Source organism: Dipodomys merriami, unplaced genomic scaffold (genome assembly GCF_024711535.1).
Source record: "Dipodomys merriami isolate MVZ:Mamm:240054 unplaced genomic scaffold, mDipMer1.0.p SCAF_16, whole genome shotgun sequence".
Taxonomy (NCBI): domain Eukaryota; kingdom Metazoa; phylum Chordata; class Mammalia; order Rodentia; family Heteromyidae; genus Dipodomys; species Dipodomys merriami.
This window is the reverse complement of record NW_027202937.1, coordinates 35654155-35671221: the sequence shown is the minus strand read 5'-3', so window position 1 is coordinate 35671221 and position 17067 is coordinate 35654155. Positions and strand designations below refer to the sequence as shown.

General features: G+C 38.0%; 1 protein-coding gene across 6 annotated transcripts in view; it reads right to left on the bottom strand.

The window, feature by feature from the left end:
* Exoc2 (exocyst complex component 2) overlaps nucleotides 1–17058 on the bottom strand; it is a 189500-nt gene extending 172442 nt beyond the window's left edge. For 2 of the 6 annotated variants that reach the window (XM_070024715.1, XM_070024722.1), the window contains exon 1: nucleotides 16961–17058. The gene's annotated coding sequence lies outside the window, so the exon portion shown is untranslated. Of the gene's footprint in view, nucleotides 1–51; nucleotides 148–11569; nucleotides 11653–16460; nucleotides 16602–16960 lie in introns of those variants that run through there. The other 4 variants (XM_070024717.1, XM_070024716.1, XM_070024719.1 and 1 more) reach the window with 4 other exon arrangements.
* Between the last annotated feature and the right edge of the window lie 9 nt (nucleotides 17059–17067).

Sequence of the window (17067 nt, the reverse complement as noted above, 5' to 3'; positions counted from 1 at the left end):
TGTTGTCATTTATCAAATGATTTTAGACAGACAGAGGCAAATCCAACACACCTGATCTCTGACTTTTCATGGATTCACTAGAAGTTGCTTTCCCCATTCTAGAAGAAATGGGTACCATGTCCACCACAGTTTCTCTTCTTTGGGACTCTGTACAAAAGACAGACAGGTTTCCCTGGTAGCTTCAATTCCACAGCTTATAGAGATCTTGACTCCTTAATTAGTAGGTGAAAGTTGTGTGGTCAGGAACAAACAGGCACTTACTTGCCTTTATTTAAAATATTATTCTGTCTTGGGAGGGGGGGAGTTCAGTGGTAAAGCACACTGGTAGAATCACTGAGACTCTAGTTAATCCCTATACCAAGCTAAATAATTACTTTATAATAGAAAATAAGAAACAATATGAATAACATTATAAATGACATAACTAGCCACAAAACAATAAGCAATCTGTAACATTAAGCTAACCATCAATCAATGATAATAAAATAATTAACTGAAATATAGTAGATTCAAGGGAGAACTCAAATAGTATAATCCCTTAGAAAGGCAAAGTCAAAGCCCAATAAAATAAGCACCAAGAAATGAGTACTTGAAAGAGGGAGAGTGGGGTCAAGGGGCTAGATGTAGGTGAATGAAGAGGAGAAGTGTGAGGACACAGTCAAGAACTCAGTACACACACACACACACACACACACACACACACACACACACACACACACACACACACACACACACACACACACACACACACACACACACACACACACACACACACACACACACACTACAAAATTAAGAAAAGTAAGGAAAGGGGTGACATGAGAGAAGTAGGTGAGAATGTCAAAGTAGTTGAAAATGTTGAAATAGGTGGCACTGATCAAGATGCATTATATTCATAAACTGCTTTGTTAAATGGCAACTACTTTATACCACTACTCAAAAATATGAAAAATACATAACTAAAAATAAAAGAAAATGAAAAATATAAAACTCAGTCAGCTTAAACAGTACATTTTATTCTACAAGCTTTGTTTTCTTCTTTAAATAAAGAGTAAATACATCTGGCTTTATGTCATCTCCCCCTTTTCCTTGCTTTAGGCACAGAAATAAAACCAGGAACTGCAGCAACCTCTTATAACTATATGAAACAAGTACTATACTACACTATGACAAAATGTTAAGACAGAAGCAACCTATATCCTTCATTACGTGGCTATACTACTGCATGAACCTCTGGATTAAATACATATAGACATTGTGCTAAGTCCAAAAGGAGAATTCTATTTGTCTAAGCTATCATCTGTCAAATTTCCTCTTACTTGCAACCAAATGCATTCCTATTTAGTACATACACAATTTGACAATACTGTGTATTAGGTGTGTGCATACAAGTGTGAGTGTGAGAGTGTGTGTGTGTGTGTGTGAAGACCTATCTTAAATAACAATACTGTAACTCTCTCAAAAGAAAAGTATGTATCCCATAAAATTCTATTAATACTGATTAAAATTCAGCAGAGTATGATAGTTTATCAACAGAAACACAGGTCCACACTAAGAATCTATCATATTGATTTTCCTTTTTAAAGTGAAATAGCATTTCCCATGCCTGTGCCTCTTATTTTTACAATTTATCATATTTAACAGACATGTATCTATTTTCAATTTTAGAGTCAGTAGTCTTATTTTGCATAAAAAAGTGACAAAGTGGTTTGCAAAGGTATTTTAAAAAGTTTTCACACTAACCTAATAAAAGCTTCAAGAACTCGAATTTTCTTTGCATGCTAAATGTTAGATGTGTTTCTGTGTTTAAGAGATTCAGTTGCTATTAATATTGGAAGATGATAATTCCTATTATTTATTCCTTTATTTAACCATGTTTTTTACTTGAAATGTTCCAAGTATAGAAAAATTGGTGTGATTGTTACATTTACACTGAGACTTTGTTGTGTCAAATTTGAGAATAGTGTGAAACATATCAGTATTATAATTCCATAATGATGGGTATTCAAATAAAAATAGCATTACTTAATAATAACACTGTAAGAGTTTGCTTGTTTAGTACTTAGTATGTCCAAATATTTTTCTATGTCCTTCCATGAAATAATTCCTAAAACTCCCGCTCAGTTGGTCTGATAAATCCCTTCTCTAATACCCTACAACTGACAACTGGCAGAGTAGGTTTCCTGCAGCAATATGGCTAGACACACACACACATGCACACAAAGGAATCATTTACCGAAGTACTGACCTTCCAGACTTTTAGCTTGGGTGCTGGTAGCTCATGCCTATAATCCTATCTACACAGAAGTCTAAGATCTGAGATCCAAGGATCTTGATTTGAAACTAAGATGAATCCAAGACACTTCTATGTCCAATTAATCAACAAAAAGCTGGAACTGGAGGTTTGGCTCAAGTCATAGAGCACCATCAAAAAAATTAAGTGAGAGTTCCAGGTCCTCATTTCAAGCCCCAATATCAGCATTAAAAAATTACCTCTAGGCTGGGCACTGGAAGCTCACATCTGTAATCCCAGCTACTCAGGCTGAGATCTGAGGATCAGGGTTCAAAGCCAGCTAGGGCAGGAAAGTGCATGAGATTCTTATCACCAATTAACCACCAGAAAACTAAAAGTAGAGCTAAGAGCTGTGGTTCAAAGTGATAGAGCACAGCCTTGAGCAAAAATCTCAGGGAGAGCACCCAAGCCAGTCCTGAGTTCAAGACCCATGATAGACCAAAAAAGAAAAAAGAACAAACTGAATAGCGGAATCTATGTATATATACCTAAACCCTTATCTATTTACAAATATCTACAGCTAACTATCTAGATATATCTAGATAGAGCTATACATCTGAATATAGAAGATCTGGATAAATATCTATATTTTGATAATGGTATCTAGACAGACAGATGAAGAGAGAGACCTATAAAAACTATTTTTACATTTTTTATGGTACTGGGATTTGAACTCAGACCCATGTACTTGCTAAGCAGGCCTACTAGCACTTGAGCCATACCATCTACCCAAAAATTAAAAAAAATTATATTAGTATATATTAATTGTACAAAGTAGTTTCATTTTAATATTTCTGTGTGCATACAATTTACTTTGATCGAATTCAAAGTATTACTGTGTTTGATCATTCTTGATATTCAGCATTACTCTTTGATATTTCCCAATACTAATCTTTAATCTGGTGAATAGCTGGCAGAGTTTTTTCTCCATTCTATAGATTTAAGTTTTATTCTGAGATAGTTTGTTTTGCTGTGTAGAAGCTTTTTAATTTGATGTGATTCTTGTTCTTATTTCCTGAGAAATTTGGGTTCTATTCAGAGAAGTATTACCTATACCTATATCTTAAAGGGCGGGTCCTGTTTTTCTCTGGCAGCTTGAAAGCTTTTAGGCCTTATATTAAAACCTTTTATCCATTTTAGATTAATTTTAAAACAGGGTAAGATATAAGGATCTAGCTTCAACCTTCTATATGTGAATATCCAGTCTTATCAGCAGGATTTTTTGAAGAGACTTTTTCTCCAACAAAGGGTTATAGCACCTTTGTCAAAAATGAACCAACGTTGGGCACCGGTGGCTCAAGCCCGTAATCCTAACTACTCAGGAGGCTGAAATCTGAGGATCACAGTTGGAAGCCAGCCCAGGCAGAAAAGTTGGGAGACTTTTATCTCCAATAAACTACACAGAAAAAGCCAGAAGTGGTACTGTGGTTAAGTGGTAGAGTGCTAACCTTGAGCACAAAGAGGCTCAGGGACAGCGCCCATACCCTAAGTTCAAGACCCAGGACTGGGAAAAAAAAAAAAAAAGTTAACTGACTATAGCTGTATGGGCTTATTTCTGGGCTTCTATTCTATTCCATTGATCTATGTATTTGTTTTTGTACTAGAATTGCTTTTGTTACTATGGTATAATCTGAACTCAGGTTACTGTGATACCACCAACATTGCCCTTTTTGTTCAAGACTGCTTTGTCTATTCAGGATTTTTTGTACTTTCGAATTTATGTTTAGAATTTTTTTTATATTTCTGTGTGTAGGGGGGAAGACTGGACTTTTGATAGTAGAAGCATAGTCATTTTTACAATATTAATCGTGCCAATCCATTAACATAGGAGGTCCTTTAACCTTCTACTGTCTTCAATTGTTCTTACAACATTGTAGTACTCCTTATACAGGTCTTTCACCTCCTAGGTTAGTTATTCTTTGGTTATTAATTGTTTTTGAGGCTATTGTACATAAGTTTATTTTCCTGATTTCGTTCCCAGCCTGTTCACTATTGGTATATACATCAACTACTGGTTTGTTTTATGTTAGTATTTTATGTCAGTATAATTTTTTGTTAGTAAAATACTGCTACTTTGCCAAAAGTATTTATCATATCTAAGAGAAATGTGCATCTTTAATAGGTTCATAAATAAGAGATCTGCTAATTTAAAAAGCCAACAGGAAGTTTGAGAAAATATCCAAAATGAAAAAATATAAACAGCTTAACATATAAAATGTCACACACATACACACACACAAATCAATTAAAAGCTCTTACAAAAACAAAGAAAACCAGGCCCAAAGAAACATAGGTCCCATGGTTTCCTTTACTTGCAATAACTAGTATATGTCTGGGACAAGCAGAACAGGTCAAAAGCTATGCACACATGACCAGATAAGATGATGTTAAGCAAAATCAACCCCAAGATAGGGACACAAGTGATTTTTTCTTTCTTGCTATTGTTTCTAACATATTTATAAGATATTTCTTTGTTGCTTTGTATGTCCGCCCCCCACGGTCTAACCCGTTTTCACTGTATTTGATGTTGGTATAATTTGTGGAGGGGAAGGGAAAACGAATTGTTTAAATAGTGATACAGGTGGACCCATTGCAACAATGAGATGTACAAAACGTTATGTCAAAAAAAGAACTTTACAACTTTGGCGGGGGAGGGGGGCATCCGGGTATGGGGATAGGAAAGGGAAACAAAGGAAGAGGCAACAGTGCTTGATAAGAAATGTACTCATAAGCTGGGTGGCTCAAGCCTGTAATCCTAGTTACTCAGGAGGCTGAGATCTGAGGATAGAGGTTCAAAGCCAGCCCCGGTAGGAAAGTCCTTGAGACTCTTATCTCTAATAAACCACTAGAAAACTGAAAGTGGCCCTGTGGCTCAAGCGATAGAGCGCTCGCCTTGAGCTGAAGAGCACCAGGGACAGCAGCGCCCAAGCCCAGAGTTCAAGCCCCACAACCAACCAAAAAAAAAAAAAAAAAAAAGAAATGTACTCATTACCTTGCTCATGTAATTGTAACCACTCTGTACAGTATTTTCACAATAAAATAAAAAGTAAAAAAGATGTCAAGTGAAATCAACCCCAAGATAGGGACACAAGTGGTTTTTTCTTTCTTGCTATTGTTTCTAACAGTATTTATAATGTACCATGTAATTTTTTTTTTGTTGCTTTGTATGTTCCTCCCCCACAGTACAACCCCTGTTTTCACTGTATTTGATGTTGGTGTCCTGCATCTTGTATATACATACTTCTCTAATTTGCAGGGAAGGGAAAAAAACAAAATGCTTTAAATAGGGATACAGGTTGACCCATTGTAACAATGAGATGTACAAGACACTATGTTGAAAAACTAACTTTACAATTTAGGCAGGGAGGAGGAGGGAATGTAGTTGTGGAGGTGGGAGGGAAGGATGCTAGGGGAAAAACAAAGGAAGAGGCCACAATGCTTGATAGGAAATGTACTCATTACCTTGCTTACGTAACTATAACCCCTCTGTACAGTATTTTTCCAATAAAAAACTTTTTAAAAAAGAAAAAGTAAAACAGACAATTTACAACTGAAATGTTGAACCTGAGAAGAACAAGCTAAAACAGATTTTATTGTTGGCCTATTAACACAGACTATTTAAGACATACATACACTGAATCTGTGAAGTGTTCCTATACTTTGCTGGCAACAATACAAACCATTCCAAGAGATTAAGTGGAAAGTTACAAGAACAATGTGTTCTAAAATGCTAAATTATCTTATTAGCAGGGGTAGCATTATCAGAGATTAAATAGCTGGTAGCTTGGCATAGTGGGGCTCTAGTTCCAGCTACTTGAGTGATTGAGCAGGAGCATTGCTAGAGCCAAGCTGGGAACAGCCTGGTAATGGAGTGAGGCCCTGTCTCAAATAAACAACAGTCATAGCTAGTAAATAGCAGAGGAAATTGAAATAAAGCAAATAGATTGCTTGTTTCATTGGAAACACTGGCCACATGATGGCTCCCTGGGAAATTCAGCCCCTAACTCCATTCTTCATTTTTTGTTCTTGCTCTTCGTTTTTAGGGGGAGTGAGTGATGGGAAAGAGTTAAGGAAAGAATTGCAATTAATTACTATAAGAAAAGATGCTAACAACAAACAATATCCTCTATATTTAAAAAGGCAAACAAAAAAAAACCAGCTCAGTAGATATGGCTAGGTTATCATATTCTTTTTGCTTTCTTTTTTGGTACCATTATGGGAGCTTGAACTCAGATCCTCCTGTCTTCCCTTGGCTTTTTCCATTTACAGCTGGTGTTCTACCACCGAGCTCCAGTTCTATTTACAACCTTTGCTGGTTAATTGGAGATGAGTCTCTAAGATTTGTCATTCTCTCTCTTTTTTTTTTAATCTAGTAACCCAACACAACCTATTTAAGACAAAAGCCTATACTGAATCTGTGTAGTGTTTCTATACATTGATGGCAGCAATACAAACCATTCCAAGTGATTAAGTGCAAAGCTACCAGAAGTTAACTCCTAGCATTCTCCTAGCATTCTCCTAGCCCTCTGTAGAAGAATGGCTGGGACTATGAAGATCTGAGAAGTCAAGAGCTATGATCTGACTATTCTTGAGGCTCCTCAAATACAGCAACAAGGACCTCAAAGGCCATGTAAAATTCTAGCTATGTGAAACCAACTATATGGTCTTCCAGAGGAACATCAGCTAAATTTGTTCTACTGCAAGATAGATGCCACCGCTTGATCCTTACTGTGTCTCACATACTAACTTTTCCTTTTTTTGAACCGATCACAGGACTGACTATAAGTCCACTAATTACATCTGAAAGAAGAATTAATCTATAATAGGGAATCTTGACCCTTAATATAGAAATGTCACATGAAGAATTAGATGAAGTTAAATTAACCATAGATTTTTCTGAGGGTCCCTTTGAAGTGACTAACAAGTCATGCTTAAAGATGATCTTTAATTGTATGGCATAAGAAGTGTTTGATATTCTTTTTTCTATACAGAATTACCTAAAAACTAGAAATGTTGGCTTGAGGACATGTGTCCTTTATACAAAGGACAAATTAATTTAAATTTTTAAAGTAAAATAAATTTCCCCTTCATACATCTCCTTCATTCTTATATGAATTAAGCTAAGACTATTTCATTTAATTTTTAATTTGAAACAAAGTTCAAATAAAGATAGGAATATTTTTAGATGCAAAGATGAACTTGTCTTCAACAGAAATGCATTTTGAAATACTGTGGTTTGCAAAGCTACCAACCTGCTATAGCTCTACCTACTGGAGAGATCAACTGCCCTTAAGGATAATCTCAATCCAGTTACAGCAGAATAAAAGCAAAGTCCTTTCCCTATTGTTCATTCTCAGGAGAATAAGCACAGGAAAAGTAAAGTTAGGATTGGAGGAATTCAGCTTACTTAGTTTTTATCCTTATGGTATTCTCTATACAATTTTAAGCAATCAATTAGCACTGGCACTAGTAAAACTCAAGATTGACTGCTTCTGTGGCTAGCAGAAAATGTACTCATGTGGCATTTCTATCAAATATAAGCTTAGAGCACTTCACACTTTCTAGCTTATTTCATTTGTTATTATGGGACTATAATATTCATTTATCAGTACTTTTCATCATGAAGAGAATTTTTACTTCTTAGATGAACACTATAGACTAATAACTAATATCATGCATGTATTTACTGTTATAACATACAAAAGATTGTATATGATATGATTCCACATTCAGAAAAATTTAGAAATAAACCTGTTGACACAGAAAGAACATTAGCAGTGTCTAGAAAAAAAGAGAATAGAAAGGATTGATGATGGATTTGGGATTTTGTTCAAGAATGATGAAAATATTCTGGAATATTGCATCTGGAATAATCAGTGTACCAACTCTGTACATATACTAACCATGTTTCAGGATTCTGTGAGCACCAGATTATTATCATAATCCCACTGATACAGAACCCAAAAACTGAACACAAAAAAATATAAGATAATATAATTTAAAATTTTAAGTATTCCATACTACTAAATTCTTAAAGTCTTCTAATTCTAAGCCAGATGAGGATAAGGAAAATCATGGCTATTACTAAAAAGATACAAGGTAATAGGAGGAAGGTTTACCTTCTCACTGATATAAACTGACTTCATGAACTAAAAATTCAGGTTAGAGCTAGGGAAAAAAAGAAAATGAAAAAAGTGGAAGGAAGGAAGGAAGGAAGGAAGGAAGGAAGGAAAGAAGGAAGGAAGGAAGGGAGGGAGGGAGGGAGGGGAGGGAGGGAAGGGAGGGAGGGGAGGGAGGGGAGGGAGGGGAGGGAGGGGAGGGAGGGGAGGGAGGGGAGGGGAGGGGAGGGGAGGGAGGGGAGGGGAGAGAAAGAGAAAGTATAAAGAAAAAGAAAGGGAGAGAGAGAAAGGGAGGTAGGGAGGAAAGGAGGGAGGGAGGGAAGAAAGGAAGGAAGGAAGGAGCAGCAGAGCAACAAGCTACATACAGTAGCCCCTCTGGAAAATGTCAGTGGCCTAGACTAGACTGAAGTTTCCAGTCTGAACAAAGCATCAATAACACAACTGCACTGCAGCAAGACTACTAGGAAGGCAGGGAAGTGAAAAAGTTGAATAGTGCAAAATTCCAAATGATACTAAATGTCTATAGGTATCTATTCAAATAACAAAATGTTTGACCATTTCAACAAAAATGTTCAGGAATGATAAAGGAAGAAAATATTACTATACTATTTACAATAAAGAAGTAGAGAAAGAAATCTTTATGATGAAAAAGCAAATATTCACTGCCAAATACAGTAACTACAGTAAATAAGCATGCCAAATCAATGTAGTTGGTTTTTTTCCCCCAAAACGGTCAAAGAATCACCTGTCAGCTTAAACTAGTTAACTTTATTAAAATTGTTAAACACGATGTCACCTAACTTCCAGATTCCTTCAAATGAGCACAGTTGGATTATTTGCATCAATATTTTGTGTAATAGCTTTCCAATTTCTAAAATATACCAACTTTGTCACTTATCTTACAATTTCTGCTGTATTAGCTCTATCTCAAAAGAAACTTCTTCAAGGCCACATATCTTGACATACTGAAAACAAAATAATCACAGCACTCAGCAGTGCATTAACATTTCTGAGCCTCAAGGGATTAAACAGGCAAATTCTATGTAAAGTGCCTGGGGGAAGAGGCTGGTGAGGTTCAGATGGAACCACAGCTGTGAGGGATTGAAGCTGCTAGCTGTGGAGTCAAGCTTAGGAGAAACTCTGGGCACAATTCCGGCATCCGAAATAAATTAAAGTAAACAGTATCGCTCTCTCTCATCCACCCTGTTAGCTGCCTCTCTGTTAGGCTGGAGACCACACACTCAGACCACACAGCGCCAGCTGAACTCACTCGCACGCAACATCTACAAGCTGTCACTGGGCAGCAGAGAGTAGAGAGAGAAAGAAGAATGAGTGGAGGGGAGGGGAGTTAGGCTTGTCTCTTCAAGGGCAGCTAGGGAAAATGATGTGTGGTTTGGAGGAACAGGGAGGAGGGGGAGCCCATAAAACTTTCAGAAAAAACAAGCTGGCCAGGGCCCATGTAGTCCTGACCTGGACTCCCCATACCAATTTAGTAGCTGATGAAGGATTAACAAAGCATCCATTTAACATCAATTAACCTCCTATCCATCATAGGTCAAAACAGGAAAATTGCCATTATAAAAGCATTTCACTAAAATGAAGACAAAAGGCCACATTTTCTTATAGCTTAAAATGTATGGTAAAATAACTGCATTTACTTTATAGATGATTTGTTTAAATCTACCTTTTTTCCTTTAATGAAGTGCATAGGGATGAATTCAATGTGTTTTTGCAACAGATTCACAATATTTTTAATTAGCTTTATTGATACATAATTCATATACCCATACAATTTGCCCATTTAAAAGCTATATAATTCAATCAGTTTAGTTTTTAACTTTCACTACAGAAAATTTTAGAACATATTTGTCATCCCAGAAAGAAATCCCTTATCTGTTAGTAGGTACCATCAACTCCTTTTCTGAAATTTTTAATTTTACAATTTTCTCATTATCACCTTGTAGCACAATGTTAATTTTCCAAAATACTTATTGCTAGTATAAAAAACAGTTAGGTGGGGGAGGGGACGGGGAGGATTGGGTGGGAGGGTGGGGGGAGGATGGGAAGGGATGGGAAGGGGAAACAAAGGAGGAGTCTACAATGCTTGATAAGAAATGTACTCATTATCTTGCCCATGTAATTGTAACCCCTCTGTACAGTATTTTCACAATAAAAAATAAATAAGTAAATAAATAAAAAGATTATATTTGAAAAAAAGTGTTATTTTTAAAGAATTTGACTAAAACTAAAAAATTAGCTGGATACAATATTAGGGAAATTTTTAAAAATATAAACACAACCAATAGTTATAGAACCATAAAAGCAATTCTTTTTAAGTAAGGAGTTTAGCTGATTCTAATAGCTGATGAAATTTGAACAAGAGACTCGGCTTTCCTACAGAGAGAAGATAAATTCTGATTGACTAGACTTAAAGAACATTCACTAACTAGGACAAGAAAAGCCTGATTTTAAAACGTATTTTCCTAACAGATTAGGTCATAAAAAAGGAATGTTTCCCAAAGAATTAACAAAAAAAATTCTCCAAAACATCTTCCCTTGGCTACTCGCATTAACAGTCCACACTGCATCAACAGGGAACACACCAAAAAGGCAAGTACAACCTGAACCCCAGTTCCATTCTACATACAAATGGACTACATACAAATGCAGCCAATCTGCACAAATCCTGATCTAAGAAGCACAACAATTCACTTCACACTTAAAAAGCAGGGAGTAGCCCTACCCCCGTCCAGTCATCTTGGATCCAGAGGACCCCAGAAAACTGATGGCAGAGCTGTCTAGTAAGCTTAAACAGAAAATTATTCTCAAATCCTCAGAAACAAACTGTAGAATTCATATCCTCCATTACATGAGCTTCCCTAGAATAGATCTGTCCTCACTAGGCAGAGTTGGATCTACAGATTTCCCAGAGAGTTCAAAAGAATGATTTCCTTCCATCTCAGTAAACTGGACTCCATTCTTCCGGGTCAAGGTCAAGTTATATCAGCAGCACTGTCACAAATTTTACAGGGTGGGACAAATATCAAGAGACAAGGTTATGAACTCCATAGTCCAGTTTTCTAAATTCATCGTCTTCAGCTCCAAAAACAACAACAAAAAAAATCACAAAATTGACAAAACACAATCACAGACAAACCTGAAGGAATCCAAAGTCCAAACTGTATAGCATTAGGTCTTGAGAAAAGTCCTAGGAAGTGTCATGGTCTCAAAAGGTGTATCTGCAGAAAGGATGAATAGATAAAAGCATCCTGCTTTCCTGAAGGCCTTCTCTTTAGACTTCTTTTCCTTCTGTACCTAATAATTGAAATGTATTATCTGATTTTAAACAAAAATGAGCAGGTTGACATTTTTATCTTTTAGGGAAAAAAAACCTAATAATTTAAACAATATAATATTAAATAGCATTTAATTTTATTTATCTACTTTGTTTTTAGAGAAAAACACTATTCCCTACAACAAGGTTTGGAGGTACAGGCTTAAGGGGAAGACAATGTGCCTGGAGTGACCAGGAAGGAAATAAAATAGAATATAGAAAATGCCTACAGTTGGGCCCTCATGCACCACATAAATCATCTGCTACATAAATACGTAAATACCAAGCTATTCTCAAAAAAATAAAATGTGGATTCCATCTAAACTAAAGACCTATTTAGAATTCTCCTTTATTCCTTGAGAACTAGAATGTTGTCTTCTACCTCAGCATCTAAGCCTTTTCCCAGAAAACAATGATTTCACCACACTGTACAAAAGCTGAAATCTAAATGTAGCTGGTTTTAACCAATGCCACCAAATACTGCTCAAGTATTAAAATTGCAATAGGCCAGTGCAACTATATCTCCCTCAATATAACACCACCAAATCAATCAAAAAACCTCACAGAATCAGAGACTCAGCTTCAACTAACAAAAAAAAATCCCAGAAGTGGAGGTATACCTCAAGTGGTAGCCTACCAGCCTTATGGGAAAAACACAAATGAGAGCACAAGGCCCTGAGTTCAAGTTCAGTACCTGCAAAAAAAGGAGGGGAGAAGGGAGGGAAGGATGGCAGAAAGGGAAGAGAAGGAAGGGAAGGGGAAAGAAGGAAATTGGCTAGAGCTAGGCATGATGACTCAAATTTAAAATCCTAGCTTCCTAAGACAAAGATGAGGGAAGTACAGTTAATGCCATCCCAGTCATAAAAGGTCCAAAGACTCAATGGTTGGAACGGTAGTGAGTCCCTGTTATTCCAGCCATAGGATCAACACATGGCTATACACAGAGGCACATGCTTGTCATTACTAGTGACTCAGTGAAGCCTAAGTAGGAGGACAGAGCCCAGGCTGGAACAAACATAGAGACTCTACTGCAAAAATAACTAAAAGACAAATGGGCAAGAAGTATGCCTCTACTCTGCAATTGTAAGCATGAGGTCCTGAGTTTAAAAAAAAAAAAAAAAAGGTGGGACTGAGAAGGTGGCTCAGTGGTAGAGCGCTTGCCTTGCATGCTTAAGGCCCTGGGTTCGATTCCTCAGCACCACATAAGCAGAAAATGCTGGAAGTGGGGCTGAGGCTCAAGTGGTAAAACGCTAGGGCAGCTCCCAGGCCCAGAGTTCGGGCCCTATGACCGACAAAAAAAAAAAAAAACTAGTAAATTTTAACAAGGAAGTGTGAGAAAAAGAGGACTCTAGGTTTTTATTGCAGTTGTTTTGCAAGTTTGCTTTACTGTTGCTCTCCCTAAGAATATGTAAAAATATACAAAGGCCAACTGGAAATGTGAACAAGTAAGTCTTACAAGTCCAGATCCCAGGTACAAGGACTAGTCTTTGTATAAACAGTCTCTTCCCTATATTGCAATTGGAGAAGGCAATGTTTTCTTGTCAGTGAGACCATGGGATTCTATTATTTCTGAAGCAGGTAGAAAAATCATCTGCTAAGAACAGACTATATAAATGCATAAGCAATTTGAAAATGGTTTTTTTTTAAACAGAGAGTACTAGGTGCCAGTGGTTCAGAACTGTAACCCTAACTACTCAGCTACTCAAAGCCAGTCTGGGCTAGAAAGTCCCTGCGACTCTTGTCTCCTGTTAATGACTGGAAGTGGAGCTGTAGCTCAAGTGGGAGAGCACTAGCCTTCAGCAAAAAAGAGGCTCAGGGACAGCATCTAGGCTCTGACAGGTGTACGCAAGCATGCACACATGTGCATGCCCTCCTTTCCCCCCTTTCCCCACACCACTAAGAATATATTCTGCAAATCAGAAATAATAAGGGAAACTCTAGAAGATCCCTTGATGGATTATTCAATTGAGAGTGCTGACCATGGCTTTAGAGGAACATATCTACTAATTTTTCTCACTGGTCCTAGCAATCCAGAACCCAAACACTAGAAAACTAGAGTTGAGACCATGTTGCAAGCAGAGTTACAATATTCAGGTGGCTGAGGCAAGAGGATGATATGTTTAGAATAGTCTGGGCTACCCAGGTAGACTCATTTGCTGGCTGAGATCATCCAAGGCTGGATTTGCCACACAGATGCTATAGAAAAACAAATGGAATGATTGAGCACACTGGCACAAGAATGACTGAAGATGAGGGAATCTCTTACAGAGGTAAAGGAACATATATGGTGGTGGTGAGTGAATGAAGCAGAAGCTGAGACAGCAAAGAGTGGGAAGCATAAGCTCTAGAGTGAGGAAGTGGGTAAGTTTCAAGGTTGCTGCTCCATCAACCAGTATCTCTAACAATATATGCACCCTCATCCAGAGCTCCAGCTCTCTACCTGACTTTCTCCCTTTATCCCTCCTCACAGTACCCCCTTACCTATTCTCTAACCCTTCTCTCATCTCTGTAAATTGTCCCTTCATTAAAGTCTCCTCATTTGAACCACCTGGCATAAATTCTGACTCCTGCTGAGACTCTGATTTACATAGATAAACTCATATCACTCACATAGGACTTTCATAAAAATTAAGTAACAGTCAAATAACCCTGGCTTTTTGTCTGTGTCTCAGTGAAATTACAATAGAATGAAAATTAAATACCAAGCCTTCTAAAACCTCTAAACTTAAAACTGGGGGGAAAAAAAACTGAATCCAAACTCAGCCAGTCTAGCAAAAGGTAGCAAAACTAGCAGAAGCAAAGCGGAAGCATAACACATGTCAGGCACTATTCCTTAGTGAATGAAGTCTCACTATAATAGGAACCAATAAAGTCTAAAGCTCAGGTACAGGGATCCATCTAAGGAAGGTAACTAAAACATCTTCTTGCCAGACACCAGTAGCTCATGTCTACAATCCTACTACTCAGGAGGCTGAGATCTGAGGCTCAAGGTTTGAAGCCAGCCCGTACAGAAAAGTCTGTGAGACTCTTTATGTCTAAATGACCAGCAAAAAGTCAGAGCTGGAGGCATGGCTCAAGCAGTAGAGACCAGCCTTGAGCAAAAAAGCTGAGACAGCACCTAGGCTCTGAGTTCAAGCCCTAGTACTGACAATAAATACACATACATACATCCATACATACATGCAGAAACAAATAAATACATAAAGAAAATGTCTTCTCACATCAAGGTGTCCAGTGTTCTCTCCATTATTAGCACGAAAATTTCTGTGCATGGAAAATATTAAGTAAAATTCAAATCATGATAGAGACTGATTGGAATACATTGTATACATATGTGGAAATGTCACAATGAAACCCCCCTCACTGTATAACTAATGTACATTGATTTTTAAAAAATGAACCAAGCTGAATGGCTCACTTAAGTCTTAAATGCTATCAATAGTATTAAGTTAAAGAATGTCCAGGAAACTTTTAGCTGGCCTATTAAAATTCTGCAAATTTCACACACAGAGATAGACAAAATGCCAGGTGTCAGTGGCTCATGCCTGCAATCCTAGCTACTCAGGAGACTAAGATTTCAGGATCACAGTTCAGAGCCAAAGGGGTAGGAAAGTCCATAAGATTGGTATCTCCAATTAACTATCAAGAAGCCAAAAGTAGAGCTGTGTCTCAAATGGTAGGATACCAGCCTTAACTGAAAAAGCTAAGGCACAGTGCCCAGGCCCCGAGCTCAAGTTCATGTCCTACCTGACTCAAAAACCTGGGCTTTGGATTTTTTTAATGAGTCCAGAAGATGAAAATCACCTGAACCAACACAGCGAAATTTTTGTCATGAAAGAAAAAGTAAATAAATCAAAGACGAATTAACACTAGAATATGTGAAAAAATAACTGAAAGACAATTTTGTAACCAATACTTCCTAAATATCTGGCTGCTTCTATATATCTCCTGTTTCACCCTCAAAAATTGAAGTCCTTTGCTAGAATGATGCTTTTGCAAAATGTTTGAGTACAAATTTCATTTACCCCAAGATTTACAAATAATGAACTCTCAAATTTTGAGGAATGAATGGAAATTCAATGTACCAGTGTAATAGGTAGTATTTTAGAAAGATAATATTTCAAAATGATATCCAATATAGGAGATAAAATTCTTGCCAAGAAAAAGAGATTTTCTAAAATTTCCATGAGTTCGTCCTTTGCTTCCGTTTTAATAAGTTCCTACTTGATCAAACAGTAAATACCATTTAAGTACCAAGTGCACTTCTTTCTCTCAAAACCCTGTGAATCACCAACTTTTCTCACTCAGGTCATCCTTTGGAAGCTTTTGGCTTTCAACTCCTTTGTCATTAGTTACAAAAGCTGGGGCCAGCATGTACTTTTATATAAATTAATTAATTTTAAAAAATAATTACTGTATAGGTCGACATAATCTCAGCACTAGGTTGTTTTTTTTCTCAATATAGGTGCACAAATGATTTAATTGAGCTGTGGGTAGTGCGTGTTCATGTGTGAACATAACATACATACGTATAAAGTTTTCCCTGTAAGTGTACTCATAGATTCACTGGCATCAAACTTCATTTTCCCCCTACTTAATCAGTATGCTGGACTTTTGCAGATTAAAAATGGCTTATTCCCATGCAAAGTCAAATTATTTCAATAAGTGTTTTCTTGAAATTAAGAAAATGCCTATTTACAAAATCTTGAGATACCAGGTCAGATGTCCACAGGCTGCAAAGAGGCGGATGTGCAGATCGGGGCCTCTTCTCAAGGTCTCCACGGGAGCTATGGCACTGAGGGGCTACAGGACCTCAGTCTCCTCACTTAAGCACCCTGGGTCGCCCTTTCCACGTCTGTAAAACGGCATCATTAGACAGGATCCACCCCTGATGAGGACTAAATTGGCCGGTGCGCCCCCAGGCTGAGAAGAGGGGTCGGCAAGTGCCTGGTGAGAGCCCCCACGTCCCTTTTTCTCAGGGAAACGCTCGCAGCTCACAGTGACAGCGGTGTAGACAAGCATTGGGGCTGCAGCGGCCTCCAGGTTGAGTCCGCAGCCGGGGCCCAGCTGCAGCCCCGGGCAGGGCAGGCGGAGCGCGGCTCCCCCTCGCCACTAAGGCCCGGAAACAATGCGCCTGCCACCCGCGGGCGCGCGCCGCCTCACCGTCCTGCCCTCGCTGGCCTTCGGCCAAGACCACCAGGCCCCTACACATACCTCCAAGCCTGTCTGCGGCGCCCACAACCGGCACCGACCGGGCCCAGCCGGTCTCGCCTAGAGCTCGGGCCGTGGCTCTCCAACCACCAGCGCCGCACTTCCGCCCA